Source organism: Phyllobates terribilis, unplaced genomic scaffold (genome assembly GCF_046119375.1).
Source record: "Phyllobates terribilis strain yellow unplaced genomic scaffold, ASM4611937v1 Scaffold_2__4_contigs__length_985480577, whole genome shotgun sequence".
Classification (NCBI taxonomy): Eukaryota; Metazoa; Chordata; class Amphibia; order Anura; family Dendrobatidae; genus Phyllobates; species Phyllobates terribilis.
Genome location: NW_027362762.1, coordinates 639,964,410 through 639,984,514, shown reverse-complemented (window position 1 = coordinate 639,984,514; position 20,105 = coordinate 639,964,410).

Here is a 20,105-nt window from a genome sequence, read left to right as displayed (position 1 = left end):
AGCAGTCTTCTGGACCTTGGAGGCTGCTCAGTCATTTGACAGAAGCCTTGCTGTACACCCTGGTGATAGTAAGCTGGCATTTCTACCTCTTCCAGGAAGTCCGGATCTTCTTCAAATGTAGGAGAATTCGGCATCTGAGACAGCGCATCGGCATTACTGTTCTTCTTACTGGCCCGATACTTTATCACAAACTGATAATTAGATAATCTCGCCATCCATCTCTGTTCCAGAGCACCTAGTCGAGCTGTTTTCAAATGGGTAAGCAGATTATTTTCAGTGTACACAGTGAATTTGGAGCTAGCTAGGTAATGCTTGAATTTTTTCGGTTACAAGCCAAGCCACAGCCAATAATTTAATCTTGAACGAGCTGCAGTTTGAGGGGTTTATTTCTGATGGTCAGAGTAGTCTGCTAGTACAAGAGATTACTTTTTCTTGTCCATTCCATACTTGGGACAGAACAGCTCCTAGTCCCGTGTTGCTAGCATCGTTATTCAAGATGAAAGGTCAGCTGTAGTCAGGATATGCCAAGACCTCTTCCCCGGTGAGGGCTTGTTTCAAGCCTTGGAAAGAATCTTACAGCCATGCATTCCATTTGATGGGACATATTTTGTGCCTTGTCTTTCCGGATTGACCCACCAGCAATTCTTGCAGTGAAGCCGCTAACTTTGTGAAGTCAGAAATGAAGCGGCGGTGGTAGCCTACAAGACCAATAAACTGACAGACTTCCCAAATGGTGGTAGTCGCGTATAATCGTCACCTTGTCTGGATCTGGAGACATCCCTTTTGTGCTGACAACATACCCCACATACTGAACCTTGGGTTTCAGCAAATGGCACTTCGATGGCTTCACTTTCAATTCAAACTTTGCCAGGGATTCGAACACCTCGGCAAGATGTTGCAAGTGTTCCTCATAGGTCTTGGCATAGATGATTATGTCACCCCCCCCTTATAATGCCCCATGCAGGATGTTACTCCCCCCCTTTTAATGCCCCACGCAGGATGTCACTTCCCCCCCATTTTAATGCCCCATGCAGGATGTCACCCCCCTCCCTTATAATGCCCCATGCAGTATGTCACTCTTTCCCCTTTTAATGCCCCATGCATGATGTCACACACCCCCCCTTATAATGGCCCATGCAGGATGTCACTTCCCCCCCCCTTTTAATGCCCCATGCAGGATGTCACACACCCCCTCCCTTATAATGCCCCATGCAGGATCTCACCCCCCCACCCCTTTTAATGCCCCATGCAGGATGTCACACACTCTCTCCCTTATAATGGCCCATGCCTCCATACATTAAGAAAAAATAAATAAAATACTCACCTCACTTCTCACCTGCATCCGCTGCTCAGCTCTGGGCTTCAGTGTCGTGGGCATCTTCCCGCTCTGCGCTATGAAGGCTCAGGAGACAGCGCGGTGTAAAGACGTCACGGCACCCTCTGACTTGAGACATCACAGTCAGATTTCACTGTTGTCCCGACAACTGCCCCAGCAAAAGCACTGGCTGGCCTCCTTGATCTCCAGCACCACCCAATCCCAGGGGCGCAGGGTTGCTTCTCCTGGGCTTAGTTTTCCTGCATGGGCTGCTACCCACCAAACTTCACAATAGCCCTTACATTAATTACATGTTTGTATGTAAAAATGGCTGAAGAGCTGGCTTCTCACACCATCAGAGTTCACGGATATTTGTGATGCCTGTCTTTGCAGGGTGCCACAGATACACAATCGTCTCTTCCACAGCCACCATGAAGATATTTATGTAAGTTTGCACTACATTTGAGCCCATTGCTATCCTGCAGCATAAATTCATAATAAAATCAATCTCAAACAGAAAATAGTTAATAGTATAGAAAGAAGCTCAACAGCTGTTCTCTTTCTGGTGCACATCTAGCATTTGCCTACTGCTTGCATCCACTTTTTGCATTTTTTGCTGCATCTCATTCCACTCACTGCCTGGAGTAAAAATTGTGGAGGAATTTTTAATTTGGTGCTTTTTGAGATTTTTTTAATGGATGTGTAACCTTTGGTGCTAAAAAATGGGACAAACTGGTCAAAGAAAAAAAATACATTTTAGATTTTGTGACAAATTCAAGAACTGAGCGGCATTCTGAAGAAATTGGCACAAGAAACGTCAGCAAATATGAGATAAAAAGAAAACTGACTTCAGTAAATCACAAATGATAAATTGGGGCCTTAGGCTTTAATATGAAAAGTACAGTGCTTGTAAGAAAAATGTTTACTGTGTAAAATTTTTTGACAAGTATGGAAAAATATTTGCATAGTAAGAATGCTTTAAAAAATGGAAGTGCAATGTTAATATTTTTTTTTTATCAATTGACAAAATGGAAAGTGAATCAATATTTGGCGTGACCACAAAAAACAGCATCAAAATAGCATCAATTCTTCTAGGTATACTTGGAGTCAGTGATTTTGTAAGATTATAGTCACAAGTATGAATAGTCAACTATACCAAACTACTGATGGTGATCATCATTTTCATATGTACATTGAATCACAGTCACTAACTGATACAGAAACAGCTGTGTAGGAGGTTTAAATTGAACTTGTCACCTCAGAAAATGCTATTTATGCTATTTAAAGGGTTAATCTGCAGGTAAATAGTGTTACAATGATCCCCATCTGCCTTACTGAAACTGCTGATACAGGGAGAAAATTAAATTATTTCTTCTCAGGAGCAGATGCTCTGCAGAGTCAAAGTGCTGTGGCGTGCTTACAGCTCACAGTATAGTAAGTAGTGCTGTGAGCTATGACTTTAATCTCTCTGTGCATGCCCCAATGCCTGAAAGCAGACGGAAATTTGTTTTTCTGAAAGCAACACTTTCAGTAAGGTAGCTGGGCAGCATTGTAACGCTCTTTATCTGGAGATTAACCCTGTAAGTGCAAGTAAATAGTGTTTTCAAAATCATAGGTATTATTAACGTAACACACACTCATACACGAGTAAGGGAAAAATGGAAGACCTACTAAAAGGATATGCTTCACCCACGCGCAACTGGTCTCTGTACAGACTAGAAGACCCTAATCACACAATTCAAAAACACCACCCCGGACCAGGCTCACTTAATTGCCATCGAGGGGTTTCTCGTATCTCCTTAAGAACCAGAGTGGGGGGCGCAGCATACTGCCAACAAAAGGAGAGAAAAATGTGCAGGAAGGGGAGAAAATTAAAACACATTCATAAAAGGTAGAGCGGGAAAGCTAAGGAAAGCTAAAATAATTGGAACAAGAATATCCTCCCAGAAACCTAAAAAAAAGAGACGAGAGGAAGAGGAACTAGGAAGTAAAACAAATACTCACTGCAGGAATTCAACTGGTGTTTACCATGCAAGCTAAACCCCTTAGCTAAAGAGCTGGAACTTCTAAAACCAAATCTACCTAAAGGTATAAGCAGCAAGGAAGTGCAGTAAAGGATGAACATATAAAACCCAACCCAGAATGTGATAGGGCACACCAAAACGGCAAAATGGAAAACACCTGGAGAGGAGCAAATGAAGAAGAAGGAACAAGAGAATTGGAACCATCAGCATTTGGACAGGGAAGAATAGACAATAGCTCAACAGAACGAATCCCCAAACCAAGCAATGACAGTAGGTTCCCTGTAAAACTGTGGGAAGAAGAGAACAGCCAAACTCTGCTACAAATGTGAGGTTCTGGAAAGCAGTTTCATGCCACAGGTCATACATGTGACATGCAGAAGTAGTGCTGTTGCTTCAAAAGCATCCAGCAACTATTAGAAGTAACACAAGCACAGGAGACAGGAAGTGTTGTGCTCCAGAAGCATCCAGCAACTAGAGAGGTTAACAGTCACAGGAGACAGGGAGCGTTTTAGCAGAGCCCCAGGGGGATTGTGGGGAAGTTGTTTACTGTCTGGCTGGAACCGAAGAGAAAGGTGGTGTGTGTGATCTGTATCTCACAGAAGGCAAGGAAACAGAATTCAGGTCACGAGGGAAGCTAAACACAGGTCCGATAGACTCCCTGAGCTAACAGTGTGGAGTATTATTGGGCAGAAAGATAAGGACTGGAAGGAATCTTCTCCCTCATCAAACCCTCCCCCCCTCCATCTCCATGCAGGATAAAGAATGCTGTGTACTATTGAGTCTTTGTGAAGGAAAAGCCTGTGGTTGTGTATGCATAGAAGTGTGCTGCTAAGAGATCTAATCTGTGCTGAATTATGCTACTGAAGAGACTGACATTACTGTGCCTGCTTCATTAAACTGTACTGTAATGAAGATTGTTGCTGTAATATCCCTGAATTGCACTGGCCGTGCTTCAGATTAAATTCCACTGTTAAACTGTTGAAAAAGACTCTTGTCAGATGTGTCTGGTCAGCAACTGAATCTATTGTGTGCCTGAGAGAAGCTGCAGCCTATGGTCACCCTGAGTAACGGTTCCCCCAGGATTCCAAAAAATTCATGAAACCCATCTCGACCTATCTGAACCTAGTGGCGTGCGTGTAACGTTGGTGGCCTGCACAGGGAGTCCTGAGCGGGAATTGCGTGTAGAGGGAGAAGAGGAAAAGTGTTTGGGAAAACACAGCAGCACAGCACCTCAACTCAACTCTGCTGCACCAGTTAAAGTGGACCAGCCCTAAAGAAAACTCTCTAGCAGCAATAGATATGGAAATTCAAACGGACAGAATTAGTGAGCTGTTTCTTCAGTTAACCTGTGAATAGTTGAAAACAGTAGCAGAACATATAAAGATGTCAGAAGAACAGATTTCTAAAGTACACAACCGCAGGCAACTGTTAGCTGCTATTAATGCAAAAATGGATAAGCTGGGGAAGAAAGAAGCTGAAGACATCATGGGGATGTTCCTCCAGGAGCTAACACAGTTTCTAACCAGGTTGAAGTTGGAGGATGGAGGGGAAGCACCAATTACCAAAAGTGGGAATCTCCATCCACAGACTGAACTACAGGAATTGAAAGAACAATTCAAAGCCCTAACAACAGCCCTGCAGGAATCGACCAAAATCTCTGAACGGATGACAGACTCAGACAGAACCTTTAACCTGCTCGGGTTAGATAAATCAGGAAGACAGTCCTCTCTAACACCACAAATCACCATAAGGAAAGAATTCAAGATCCTGGGACAGATTGAACAGTGTGAACAGAAAGAGAGACTGTCTTATATGAACTTGTTGCACCAGATCGATGCAGGCTTACAGAAAGGCTACCAGCCAGATGAGATTGTTGAGGGGGTGGTGAAAGTGATCAGCCCAGGACTGAACCTCCGTAGTATGCTAGAAATGAAGAGTCAGTTGAGCTTGCCACAGCTGAAGATGATTTTAAAAGGGCACTATAAAGAAGAGAGTACTTCAGAATTGTTCCACCGACTCATTAACCTCTCACAGAAAAATAATGAATCACCCCAAAGTTTCTTGTTCAGAGCAATTGAACTGAAGGATAGACTGTTGTTTGCATCCAGAGATGTAGAAGCGGAAGAGAAGTTTGATGCTGGACTAGTCCAGAAGAAGTTCTTGAGATCATTGGGAACGGGGTTAATCAGCAAATACATCAAGTTGCAGCTGAAACAGTACCTAGAAGATCCTGGCATTCTGGACAAAGTCCTAATTGAAAAAATTAATGAGGCAGCTAGTTTGGAGTCAGAGAGCGAACAAAAGTTAAAGAAAGGCTCTGCTCCTAAAATCACCGAAATGAGTCAGCAGAAGTTGGAGACCCCCGGTGGCCAGTTTGAAAATCATCAGGCCGACCCTCCAGTGCCACCTCTGAGAGGGAACCTTAAAGCACCAATAAAATAGAGGACCACCAGCGCTGACTGGGAGGAAGTAATAGAAGAACTGCGAGCCGAGTTGATTGAGGGTAAAAAATTGATTTGTTCCAGGCCAGAACCTGTATCCCTCAGACCCAGGAGTGGGTTCCAAAACAGAAGATACCCGGCTTGTGAGTCTTGCCGTTCATCAAATCAGATTACGGTGTGTGTCCACTGTCTATGATGTGGTGAGGAAGGACATTATGCCAAGGAATGCCAATGGTCACGGTCGTGCCTTGCAACTGCGACACTGAGGAGGCCCCAGAAGCAAATCCAAATCTCACCAAACCCCAGAGCGGCGCATGAGGTAAAACGGCTGCATTACTACTATCCCCAAGTGTGTTTTCATCTCCAACAGCTGCAAGAGAGACAGGGGCATCAGTTACTTAATGCCCAGTGCAGAGGTCAAACTATGTACTCCTGGGAGGAGGATTCTTCGGTCAGTAAAGATAGCCTCATCAGCCTAATATGTGAAAGGTGCTTTATACAGTGCCAGCTAGATGGACTCCTGGTAAAAGCTGTGAGGCAGTGATGGGGATCATATACGAGGGATGGTTTATATCCCCCAGAATGTGTACAGAGACCTATTAAATCCATTGGAGTGCATTGCAGTCACAGACACAGCTGCGGCTGAAATGCAGGAATGAAGGTGAGCAATGACCCGGTCAGACTACCTGGCTAAGGCAGATTAAGTAAAACCTGGCAGGGCCTTCATTTCTTGGAGGAGGTCACAGGAGGCAGTGGGGCGGCCTCCTCCCTCCAACCTGGGTTTTCCAGTGGCTCTTGCCACAAGTCCTTTAAAATCCCTGCACTAAGGATTAGTGCTGTTCTGTGTTGGAACCTGCTAGGAGCATAGCAGGAAAGCTCAGCAGGATTGAGTGTGGCTGAACCCACGCCTGGGTAGGCTCTGCACCTGTCAGGCTCTGAGCGACCCGGCGCGGCCGTTGCCCATGGCAACTGTTGTTTAAAAACTTGTGTTAACCCGGCTGTGAACCGGAGGACTGTCCTGTTTACCCATGAGTTGCTGAATAAAGCTGTTTATGTTGGACTTGCTTGGGTCACTGCCTCAGTTACTGTACGGTGTGAACACTGCTACCTTACAGCTTGGTTGAGAATGCGGGCATTGTGACTGAGGTATACCCCACCGGCAGCTGCATGACCACAATCCGGCCGGCCACTTTTCAGCCTCACCTCGTGGACAAAATGGAGTAGCTGTTAAGGCAATTGGTTCTCACGCAGCGGCAGCAGCAGGAGCAGTTCAAGCAGCAGCAGGAGCAGTTCAAGCAGCAGCACACCAATGAGCTGATCGTGCAGCAGCTCACAGCACTGCAGGAGATGCCGACGGCACCAGCCCCGGAACGTCGAGAGGCCCGGGACAAGGTTCGCTCAGCGTTGAGGAAGATGGGACCGGAGGACGATGTGGAAGCCTTCCTTACCACCGCAGAGCGGGAAAACCTACCAGCCGGCCAGTGGGCAGAAGTGGTGGCTCCGTTTTTGGTTGGCGATGCCCAAAAGGCCTACTTCGACCTCAGTCGAGAGGACGCCCAGGACTACTAGAGGCTCAAAGGTGAGATCCTTGCCCTGCTGGTGGTCAATACATACGTGAGGGCTCAGCGTGTGTTTTCGTGGGCCTATGTGGAGACCCGACCCGCCCGGTCTCAGGCTTATGACCTCCTGCAGCTGGTAAAGAGGTGGCTCCAGCCTGAGACTTTGTCTCCAGCCCAGATGGTGGAGAGGGTGGTGGTTGACCGGCTGGTGAGGACTCTGCCAGCCGCTATCCAACGTTGGGTGGGGCAAGGGGACCCCGGCACACTCGACCAGGTGGTCAGCCTGATCGAGCGCTACTCGGCCACTCAGGACTTTATCCGGGACTCTGCCCCCTCGCGGCTGTCACGCCGATCCCTGCCAACCCAGGAGTCGGGAAAGGGGTCGCGTCCCTCTACTGGGGACAGTCAGCACCGTACCCATGCTGAAGGGGAACCTCAGAGTGAGAGTGGCAGGAGACTGATTCCCTCCCAAACTGTCATAAAACCTAACAGTACCTCCACCCTTAGGTGCTGGCGGTGTCAGGGGCCAGGACATGTGGTTGCTAATTGTCCCCTGACTATGGAACCCATGGACTTCGGATATAGCCGCCGGGTCTCAATGTATGCCCAGACCGTCTGCACAGCATGCGCCGACCCCAGGGACAGTGAACTCCAACTATGCCAAGTACTGGTTAATGGGTACTCCATGGAGGCCCTCCTGGACTAAGGGAGCCTCGTGACTCTGGTACATGGGTCACAGGTGGCAGGAGACAACCCCAGTGTATGGCCAGTCGGGTTTGTGTGTATCCATGGGGACCTCTGAGAGTACCCAACTGCGGAGGTAGTTTTGTCCACACCATGTGGAGACATAAAACATGTGGTGGGAGTGGTAAAAACTCTTCCCTATGGGACTGTGTTGGGAGGAGACTTGCCCTGTTCTGGACTCTGTGGAAAAACAAAATCCACTCTCCCCCGGTAAAATGTATTACAGACGCTGTACCCGACGAACCTGCCATAAGTGTGTCCAACCTAGGGACAGAGTGTGACCCCGATAGGTTTCCCTTAGATGTGCTGGCAGGAGAGGCCGGGGAGACCCCATCGATCCCCGAGCTGGAAGTGTCCCGGGACACGTTTGGGACGGTTCAGCTACAGGATCCCACCCTGACTCAGGCACGGGAAAGGGTGGTAGAGGTAAACGGCGTAGCCCAACAGCCCAATGCAGATACTGTATTTCCACGCATGGTAGTCAATGATGAGTTACTCTATAGGATAGATAAGATCAGGGATGAGGTCGTAGTACCTCAGTCGTACCGTCGGGTGGTTCTAGATTTGGCACACACACACTTGCTGGGTGGACACTTAGGGGGAAAAAAAACGCAAAAACGTATATCTTGCAGCGGTTCTTTTGGCCTGGGGTTTACGCGGAGGTCAAAAGGTACTGCGAATCCTGCCCCGAATGTCAGTTGACCTCACCCACCGCAAGTTTCCGTAGCCCATTGGTACCCCTGCCAGTGATAGAGGTACCTTTTGAACGGATTGCAATGGATTTGGTAGGGCCCATTGTAAAATCCGCCCTTGGCCACCAACATATACTGGTGGTCGTCGACTATGCCAAACGATACACGGAGGCTATACCACTACGCCACACCTTGGCAAAACTGATTGCGCGGGAGCTGTTTGCCATGTTCTGTCGCCTTGGACTACCTAAGGAAATCCTGACGGATCAGGGGACCCCTTTTATGTCCAAAGTGACAAGGGAACTGTGCAAATTGCTAAAAATTAAACTATTGCGCACCTCGGTGTACCACCCTCAAACCGACAGGCTAGTAGAGCGGTTCTATAAAACCCTCAAGTCCATGTTAAAAAAGATGGTTTCTAAGGACGGAAGGGATTGGGACATGTTACTACCCTATTTGATGTTCGCCGTCCATGAGGTACCCCAGGCTTCCACAGGGTTCACTCCCTTTGAGTTATTGTACGGCAGACACCCTAGGGGTCTGTTGGACATAGCCAAAGAGACATGGGAACAAGAGCCGACTCCACATAGGAGTATAATTCAACACGTGGCTAGTATGCAGGACCGGATCGCGGCGGTCATGCCCATCATGAAAGAACATCTGTTAGATGCCCAGGCAGCCCAGAGGTGCACATATAATAAAAGAGCCAGAGTCAGATCTTTTAACAAGGGCGATCGGGTGTTAGTACTGGAACCCACAGCCGAGAGTAAGCTCATGGCCAAGTGGCAAGGGCCATATGAGATTCGAGAAAAAGTGGGGGAGGTAAATTACCGGGTGTATCAGCCTGGCAGGGGGAAACCTGAGCAGCTTTACCCTGTAAACCTGCTAAAGTCTTGGAAAGATCGAGAGTGTTTAGTTACAGACGTCACCCCGGACATATCACCAGAGAGTTCTCTACCTTCAGCCAGGGAAGCGTCCGAGGGGGAGGTCAGGATAAGTGATGCCCTCACTAAACAGCAGCGACGGAAGGCTCGCTCGCTGGTGCAGCACAATACCGACGTGTTCTCAGAGCTACCAGGTAGGACTACGGTTATCCAACATGACATTGTCACCGAACCTGGGGTAAGGGTGCGAATAAGACCGTACCGGGTACCCGAAGCCCGGAGGGAAGCCATCACGGCTGAGGTAAAACAAATGCTTTGGTTAGGCGTCATAGAGGAATCACGGAGTGAGTGGGCTAGCCCCATCGTACTGATTCCAAAACCAGACGGATCGTTAAGCTTCTGTAACGATTTCCGGAAATTGAATGAAGTGTCAAAGTTTGACCTTTATCCAATGCCCAGGGTGGACGAGCTGATTGAGAGACTGGGGCAGGCCCAGTACTTTACCACGCTCGATCTCGCCAAGGGTTACTGGCAGGTACCTCTCACAGATTCGTCGAAGGAAAAGACCGCCTTCGTAACTCCGGAGGGTCTATACCACTATGTGTTCTTACCTTTTGGGTTACATGGGGCCCCGGCTACATTCCAGAGGTTGATGGACATACTGCTCAAGCCTCATCAGGAGTACGCGTCCGCGTATACAGATGATATTATCATCTTTAGCACCGACTGGCATACGCACCTATCACAGGTACAAGCGGTGCTGGATTCTCTCAGAGCCACGGGGTTAACGGCAAACCCAAAAAAATTTGCAATAGGGCTAGAGGAAGCCCGATATTTGGGGTATGCGATAAGCCGAGGAGCTATCAAGCCCCAAATCAATAAAGTTGAGGTCATAAAAAACTGGCCTAAACCGTCAAGTACAAAACAGGTGAGGGCGTTCCTTGGCATCCTTGGGTATTACCGCCGGTTTATACCTAATTTTGCTGGGCGAACAGCGGCCCTGACCGATCTCTTGAAAGGAAAAAAATCGGTAATGGTTCGGTGGAACCCTCAGGCAGAAGAAGCTTTTCAGTCCATGAAGTTGGCTCTGTGTGGACAGCCGGTCCTCATCAGCCCCAACTTCAAGGAAACCTTCATTGTACAGACAGATGCCTTGGAGGTAGGCCTAGGGGCGGTATTGTCACAAAAAGTGAATGGTGAAGAGCACCCGGTCACCTACTTCAGTAGAAAATTTGTCCCAGCAGAGAAAAACTATAGCATGGTAGAGAAGGAGTGTTTGGTTATTAAGTGGGCCTTGGAATCACTACGTTATTATTTACTCGGGCGTCAGTTCCGCTTGGTGATGGACCACTCACCCTTGGTATGGATGAGGAATGCCAAGGAGAGGAATGCGCGAGACACCAGGTGGTTCCTGTCACTGCAAAATTTCAGTTTCTCTGTAGAACATCGACCTGGGAAGTTGCAAGCAAACGCGGATGCCCTGTCCCGGGCACCCTGTATGGTGGCAAATGTTCAACCCCACAAGTTTGAGCAGAGGGGGGGAATATGTGAGGCAGTGACGGGGATCGTATACGAGGGACGGTATATATCCCCCAGAATGTGTACAGAGACCTATTAAATCCATTGGAGTGCATTGCAGTCACAGACACAGCTGCGGCTGAAACGCAGGAATGAAGGTGAGCAATGACCTGGTCAGACTACCTGGCTAAGGCAGATTAAGTAAAACCTGGCAGGGCCTTCATTTCTTGGAGGAGGTCACAGGAGGCAGTGGGGCGGCCTCCTCCCTCCAACCCGGGTTTTCCAGTGGCTCTTGCCACAGGTCCTTTAAAATCCCTGCACTAAGGATTAGTGCTGTTCTGTGTTGGAACCTGCTAGGAGCATAGCAGGAAAGCTCAGCAGGATTGAGTGTGGCTGAACCCACGCCTGGGAAGGCTCTGCACCTGTCAGGCTCTGAGCGTCCCGGCACGGCCGTTGCCCACAGCAACCGTTGTTTAAAGACTTGTGTTAACCCGGCTGCGAACCGGAGGACTGTCCTGTTTACCTGTGAGTTGCTGAATAAAGCTGTTTATGTTGGACTTGCTTGGGTCACTGCCTCAGTTACTGCATGGTGTGAACACCGCTGCCTTACAAAGCACAGTGGGACACAGGAGCCCAAGCGAGCCTTTTAAATGAAGAATGGAGAAGGCGCTACCTGCCACAAACCTGCCTTTGTTCACTAAAAGAACTGTTAGGACTAGTGGAACTCCACGGCAAAGCTGTCAACCAGACCAAAATCCCTTTCATAGGCTGGGTGGAAGTGACTTTCCAACTGAGGGCCACGAAGAACAGCAACTCCATTGAGCTTTTGGTACCTTTTCTTGTGACCAGTGATCAGAATGTGGCAGAGGATCCTATCCTGGGTTATAATGTAATCAGTGAGGTCATCACGAAACACAAGTCAGGGACGCTGGTGGTGGATGCAATTGCCTCATCACTTGCCATACCCAACGCCGTGGCAGAAAATGTGATTCATAGAGTAAAGAAAGCACAGAATACAATGGACCTAAAAGAAGTCAAGGTAGGCTGGCACCCAACCATCATTCCTGCAAACCAAATGATGGGGGTGAGGTGTTCAATACTACGAAACACAAAATTAGACTGGATCCAAAGACTGTGTTAGGTCAATATCGAAACCATTAAAACAGTATATCCAGCCAGTGTGAGACCCGCCCAGGAGTCTACCGTTAATTCAGTCTCCCCACCAAGGAACAGGAGTTGCCCAGGGGAAGAAATTGCACGACCCATCTCCAGGTCCTGGGATCCCTCAGTACCCCTGGAACACTTGTGTGCTGAAGATAGAGCGGTAGCAAATCAGATGCTGAGAGAACAGTGTCATGCATTCTCCAAAGATGACTCTGATATAGGCTGTATCTTGTCGTTGCAGTTGAAAATCAATTTGAAAGACACGACCTTAGTAACCAGAAGTTACATGTCTGTGCCGAAACCATTATACCATGAAGTGAAAGAGTATTTACAAGACCTAATCAACAGAGGTTGGATCCAAAAGTCGAAGTTGTCTTATTCCTCTCCTATTGTTAGTGTTAGGAAGAAGGATGGTACGTTGAGACTCTGCTGTGGGCTCAGTTCAGCTCCAGCAGTATTCCAGAGGAGCATGGAGGCATGTTTAGAAGGATTGAGGGACAATATCTGCCAGCTGTACTTGGATGACAATGTGGAACACAGCAAAACCTTCTGGGAGCATGTTGAACATGTGAGGACCGTATTACAGCGGTATCAACAACACAGAGTTAAGTTGACCCCAAAGAAGTGTGAACTGTTCAAAAGGCAAGTCCGATTTCTAGGGAAAATTGTGTCCGGAGAAGGATATACCATGGACCCAGCAGAAATCGCTCCGTTACAGGCCTTAAAAGACAAGCAGTCTTCTACTGATGAGGAGTTGAGGCAGATATTAGGATTCCTCTCCTACTATCGTACTTATGTTCGGAACTTCTCCAGGATTGTCGCCCCACTATACCTCCTCTTGGGGGGGATGACAGAGTCAACAACACCCACAGAGAAAAAGAAGAACGCGGGTAGGTCCGGGCTTAAAAGAAACAATGCCGTTTCACCCCAACAGCCCATTCTCTAGAGAGCAGACCACCAGGAGGTATTGGAAGAACTATTAGACTACCTGGTAAAACCACCCATCTTGGGATATCCTGATTTCAACTTACCGTTTGTTCTTCATTGTGACATTTCTCAAGTTGGACTGGGAGCTGCCCAGTATCAGCATCAAGATGGAAAATTGAGAGTCATCGGTTATGACTCTAGAACGTTGACAGACGCTGAGAACAATTACCATCTACATTCTGGAAAATTGGAGTTCCTGGCATTGAAATGGGCTGAGTCACCAGCAGTATCTGTTTTAGTTAAAGAATGGACGAAGCTCTACTTCAGTGAAGACAGATGGTATCCTGTATCGTAAATGAGGACAAAACCGGCAGTTGGTACTACCCAGAGTATTCCGTAGGTTGGTCTTCAAAGAACTCCATGAAAACATGGGACACCTGGGAGTGGAAAGGACAACAAACTTGATCCGTGAACGTTTCTTCTGGCCATACATGCAGAGAAATATTGAGAGGTATGTGACCAGGGAGTGTGGGTGTCTGAAAGATAAACATCCAAACACATCAACTCGGGCACCTGTGGGCAACAACCAAACAACGTATCCATTTGAGATGGTCTCAATAGACTTTCTACATCTTGAGACGTGCAAGGGTGGTTACAAATGCATCTTGGTAGTGATGGACCATTTTACTCGATTTGCTCCAGCATATGCCACCACTAATAAAGCGGGTTGAATAGCGGCAGAGAAGATCTTGAATGATTTTGCTTTAAGGTTTGGGTTCCCTACGAGGTTACACCACAAGCAAGGAAGAGAATTTGAGAACCAGCTCTTTGCCAAGCTAGGCAAGTACTGTAGAATTCAGAGATCCCACACAACGCCCTATCACCCAGAGGGTAATGGACAAGTGGAACGTTTTAACCGGACATTATTGTCGATGTTGCGCACTTTAACAGCTGATGAGAAGAAAGACTGGAAGAGTTCTCTGTCAAAAGTGGTACATGCCTATAACTGTACAAAGAGTGATGCAACAGGTTACTCACCCTTCTTCCTATTGTATAGACGATCACCAAGACTGTCAATCAACATCATGTTTGATACTCCATTGTCAGAGACTTACAGAACGTATCCGGAGTATGTTCTGAAATGGAAGGGACGGATGGCAGAGGCATACAACATAGCGTCCAAAGTGGTTACGCAAGGACAGAGCAAGAGTGCTATGATCGAAAATGTTATGGAGCAGAATTGGCACCGGGAAGCTGGGTGCTAGTTAAGAACGTACGTGAGAAAGGCGGTCCAGAAAAACTTTGTTCGTACTGGGAAGGCAAGGTGTATGTGGTCGTAAGGAGGAAAGCCGATGACAGCCCAGTGTATGAAATCCGATTGGAAATGGGAGGCAAGAAAACCAGATTAGTCCATCGGAATTTACTACTACCCTGTGATTATCTCCTACCACAACAAGACTTCCCAGAAGTAGACTGACATCGTTCGAGATCGACTAAGGGACCACCACAGACTGAAGATCCGAAGGTGGATAGTGACCTTGAAAGTTCAGATGAAGAAGAACACACCGTTGTATTTATTGGACCGGCAAGGAGAGGGATGTACCACCCCCAGGAGAGTGAAGTAAGTCCTGAGGCTCCAGAGTTTGGACCAAGGAGTACAGATGAAGTCCAATTCAGATCTGATGATCGAACACCGGTCCCTGAAGAGACCGATTGACACTCAGGAGGAGCGGAATTACCAGACCGTGCGGAAACAGGCGATTCAGGAGAAGTACTGGAACTTACAGAGGCAGCTCCAAGAGCATCTGAAACACGGGAAATGAGTGAGGCGGAAGAAACTCCTGGGACCGAAGAACCCATGGTATCTGAGGAACAACCCACCAGGAGGATGTCGACTCAGGAAGTGAGGAGGCCCGTGATGTTGACGTATGAGACACTTGGTGAACCGAGTCAAGTGCCAAGGACTGTCGTCTGGAAACAGGTATCTCTGCCTACGGACCAGGTAAGCCCACTTGAGTGGTATTCACCACCGAGAGGCAGTATGGAAGATGTTGCCTGGTGGAAAGACTTGTTTTCATGCTTTGATTTTCCTTAAAAGACTTTGTAGGAACAAAGAACTGTTAAAGCCTAGTGTGAGAGAGCTGGTTGAAGACGTACAAAAAGCTCCAGCTGAAGAGATGCTGATTGTTTAAATTGTGTTAATTGTTTATTTCTTACAGGCGTCCTACAAGAAAAAGATCGTAAGAATAGGTTATTATGAATGTTTATGAACGTTATGCCAATTTGACAATGCCAATTTGAATATAAAGTTATTCAACTTTTACCACTGTCTTAGAATTGGTCAGATTGACCAATTAAAACGAATGTCGAGGATGACATTCAAAAAGGAGAGAAGAGTGTGACATGCAGAAGTAGTGCTGTTGCTTCAAAAGCATCCAGCAACTATTAGAAGTAAATCAAGCACAGGAGACAGGAAGTGTTGTGCTCCGGAAGCATCCAGCAACTAGAGGGGTTAACACAGTCACATGAGACAGGGAATGTTTTAGCAGAACCCCAGGGGGATTGTGGGGAAGTTGTTTACTGTTTGGCTGGAGCCAATGAGAAAGGTGGCATGTGATCTGTATCTCACAGAAGGCAAGGGAACAGAATTCAGGTCAGGAGTAGTGTTGAGCATTCCGATACTGAAATATCGGGTATCGACCGATATTCGCGGTATCAGAGTTCTGATACTGAGTTCCGATACTTTTAGAATATCGAATACCGGAATCGGAAGTTCCCATAATGCCTGCGCTCTGCAGTGTCTCTGAAGGATGACAAGCTGGATGGCAGCGCTCAGCTTACTGTACTTGTCATTTAGTGTTAAAGGATTTATTTAAAAAAAATAATAGTGTTTTCATGCACCGTCTCTTTAAAAAAGCTGGCCGGCAATTCAGCATCGGTACCCGACAATTTAGAATAGAAAGAATAGAGCATCACACATAGATTAGATACATAGAAACATGTCAGTCACATATATAAGAAGTACAGTGATAGTGTTGATTACTGTACTTGTCATTTAGTGTTAAAATAAAGGATTTATTAAAAAAAAATTGCCGTGGGGTTCCCCGTAATTTTAGTCTCTAGCGGAGGTTAAGCAGATGGCTGGGGCAGATGTTTGAAGCCTGGGAAGGGGGTAATACCCACGGAGCTTCCTAGGCTACTAATATCAGCCCCCAGCTGAATACCTAGCCTTTACTAGCTATTAAAATGGGGGACCCGCAAAAAAATGACGTGGGGTCCCCCCTATTTTAACTGCTAGCAAAGGCTAGGCAGACAGCTGGGGGCTGATATTAATAGCCCAGGAAGGGTGCCATGAATATTGGCCCCCTCCCAGGCTAGAAACACCAGCCGTCAGCCGCCCCAGAAATGGCTCATCCATAGGATGCGCCAATTCTGGCACTTAGCCTCGCTGTTCCTACTGCCCTGTAGCGGTGGTAGTGGGGTAATAGGGTTGGGGTTGATGTCAGCTTATAATGCCAGCTGACATCAAGCCCAGGTTAGTAATGGAGAGGCGTCTATAAGACACCCCCATTACTAACCCCATAGTCAAAGTTAAAAAAAAAACACAAACACCCAGAATAAAGTCCTTTAATTGAAATAAACACACAATTCTTTATTGTTCTAAATTAAACCATACTTACCATCACGCCCATTCCAGCTGAAGCCAATGTCTTCTGCAATAAAAGTAAAATAATAAACCAACATCATCCTTACCTTTCCATGTTTCCCACGACGGCTCCAGCTCTGCTACATTCACATGACAGGCTGGATCGCAGCCGAAAGCTGCCATCCAGCTTGCCATGCCGCAGACACTGAGAAGCGCAGGCATGCTTGCGCTCCTCAGTGTCTGGCTGTGACGGCATAAAGATGAGCCGAGGTCATGTCCAATGAACTCAGCTCACCTCATGCACGTCACTGACAGCGTGGGAAAATTCTCCTGCGCTTGCAGTAAGCGTGAGAGAATTCTCCTGCTGAAGCGCTGAGCGCAGGAGAATTTTCCCACGCTGTCAGTGACGTGCATGAGGTGAGCCGAGTTCATTGGACATGACCTCGGCTCATCTGGATGCCGTCACAGCGAGACACTGAGGAGCGCAAGCATGCCTGCGCTTCTCAGTGTCTGCGGCATGGCAAGCTGGATGACAGCTTTCTGCTGCGATCCAGCCTGTCATGTCAATGTAGCAGAGGTGGAGCTGTCCTGGGAACCATGGAAAGGTAAGGATGAGGTTGCTTTATTATTTAACTTTTATTGCAGAAGACATTGGCTTCAGCTGGAATGGGCGTGATGGTAAGTATGGTTTAATTTAGAACATTAAAAAATTGTGTGTTTATTTCAATTAAAGGACTTTATTCTGGGTGTTGTGTTTTTTTAAATACTTTACTAGAAATTCATGGCGGTCGTGTCTAATATTGGCGTGACCCCATGAATTTTGGGCTTAGGGCCAGCTGATAATGTCAAGCTGGCCCTAACCCCTTTATTACCTAGTGAGCCACCGCACCAGGGCCCTGGATGAGTTGGGTACAGCGCCAGAAGATGGCGCTTCTATGAACGCGCCATTTTCTGGGCTGGCTGCGGACTGCAATTTGCTGCGGGGGGGGCCAGAAAGCTTGGGCCTCCGTGCGCTGCGGATTCCAGCCCCCAGCTGCCTAGTTCTACCTGGCTGGACACAAAAATAGGGTGAAGCCCCACGTATTTTTTTTTTTTAATTATTTCATGAAATTCATGAAATAATTAAAAAAAAAAAGGGCTTCCCTATATTGTTGTGTCCGGCCAGGTACAAATAGGCAGTTGGTGGTTGGGGGCAGCCCGTTCCTGCCTGCTGTACCTGGCTGTCAGTGACGTGCATGAGGTGAGCTGAGTTCATTGGACATGAGCTCACCTCATGCACGTCACTGACAGCGTGGGAAAATTCTCCTGCGCTCAGCGATTCAGCAGGAGAATTCTCTCACGCTCACTGCAAGCGCAGGAGAATTCTCAGATGCTGTCAGTGAAGTGCATGAGGTGAGCCGAGTTCATGGGACATGACCTCGGCTCCTCTTTATGCCGTCACAGCCATACACTGAGGAGCGCAAGCATGCCTGCGCTTCTCAGTGTCTGCGGCATGGCAAGCTGGATGGCAGCTTTCTGGTGCGATCCAGCCTGTCATGTGAATGTAGCAGAGCTGGAGCCATCGTGGGAAACATGGAAAGGTAAGGATGATGTTGGTTTATTATTTTACTTTTATTGCAGAAGACATCGGCTTCAGCTGGAATGGGCGTGATGGTAAGTATGGTTTAATTTAGAACAATAAAGAATTGTGTGTTTATTTCAATTAAAGGACTTTATTCTGGGTGTTTGTGTTTTTTTTTTAACTTTGACTATGGGGTTAGTAATGGGGGTGTCTAATAGACGCCTCTCCATTACTAACCTGGGCTTGATGTCAGCTGGCATTATAAGCTGACATCAACCCCATCGTATGGATGCGCCATTTTTGGGGCTGCTGTCGGCTGGTGTTTCTAGCCTGGGAGGGGGCCAATATTCATGGCACCCTTCCTAGCTATTAATATCAGCCCCCAGCTGTCTGCCTAGCCTTTGCTAGCTATTAAAATAGGGGGGACCCCACGTCATTTTTTTTGGGGTCCCCCATTTTAATAGCTAGTAAAGGCTAGGTATTCAGCTGGGGGCTGATATTAGTAGCTTGGGAAGCTCCGTGGGTATTACCCCCTTCCCAGGCTTCAAACATCTGCCCCAGCCGTCTGCTTAACCTCCGCTAGAGACTAAAATTACGGGGAACCCCACGCCAATTTTTTTTTAAATAAATCCTTTATTTTAACACTAAATGACAAGTACAGTAATCAACACTATCACTGTACTTCTTATATATGTGACTGACATGTTTCTATGTATCTAATCTATGTGTGATGCTCTATTCTTTCTATTCTAAATTGTCGGGTACAGATGCTGAATTGCCGGCCGGCTTTTTTAAAGAGACGGTGCATGAAAACACTATTATTTTTTTTTAATAAATCCTTTAACACTAAATGACAAGTACAGTAAGCAACACTGTCACTGTACTTCTTATATATGTGACTGACATGTTTCTATCTATCTAATCTATGTGTGATGCTCTATTGTTTCTGTTCTAAATTGTCGGGAACCGGTGTATGCCGCTGCTGAATTGCCGGCTTTTCATGTAATACATTCTACATTATTCTTATTTGTTTTACTTCATGCCCCCTGACGAAGGCCTGCCGAAACGCGCGTAGGGGTGACACCATAAGGCCCCCCCTCTTTTCCCTCTATTTGAACTCACTATTGGTACTTGCAATTTGGGTAACTATTGGCTGTTTATATATCCTTTTGCCTTTCATTCCTTATAGGCTTTACTTACCCTCCTTTTGCATACTTTCAGATATCTGGGAAATGTCCCTTTCTGGAGTTGTTACAGATACATATATTTATGGTAGTATTAATATACACCCTTTATTGTTGTTTATATTGGGTTATTGTTGTGGGGGCTTTTTGGTGTCCTTGGTTTTTTAACTACATATGTGGCACTCTGTACCTTTAAGCTCTTTAAATGTATCACTTTTTGACATGTGTATTCAATAAATTTATACTTTTTCTATGCTTATTTGGGGCTCTGTTGTCGCTTTTCTTTTTTTCTCATTTTTCTTGTTTTACTTCATGTAGAATTAACCTACAAGGAAAGAAAGGGTTTATTTTCATTCCGATATTTGTGTCCCATTGACTTGCATTGGTTTCCGGTATCGGAATTGGCGATATCTGATAATTTTTGGGTATCGGTCCGATCCAATCCG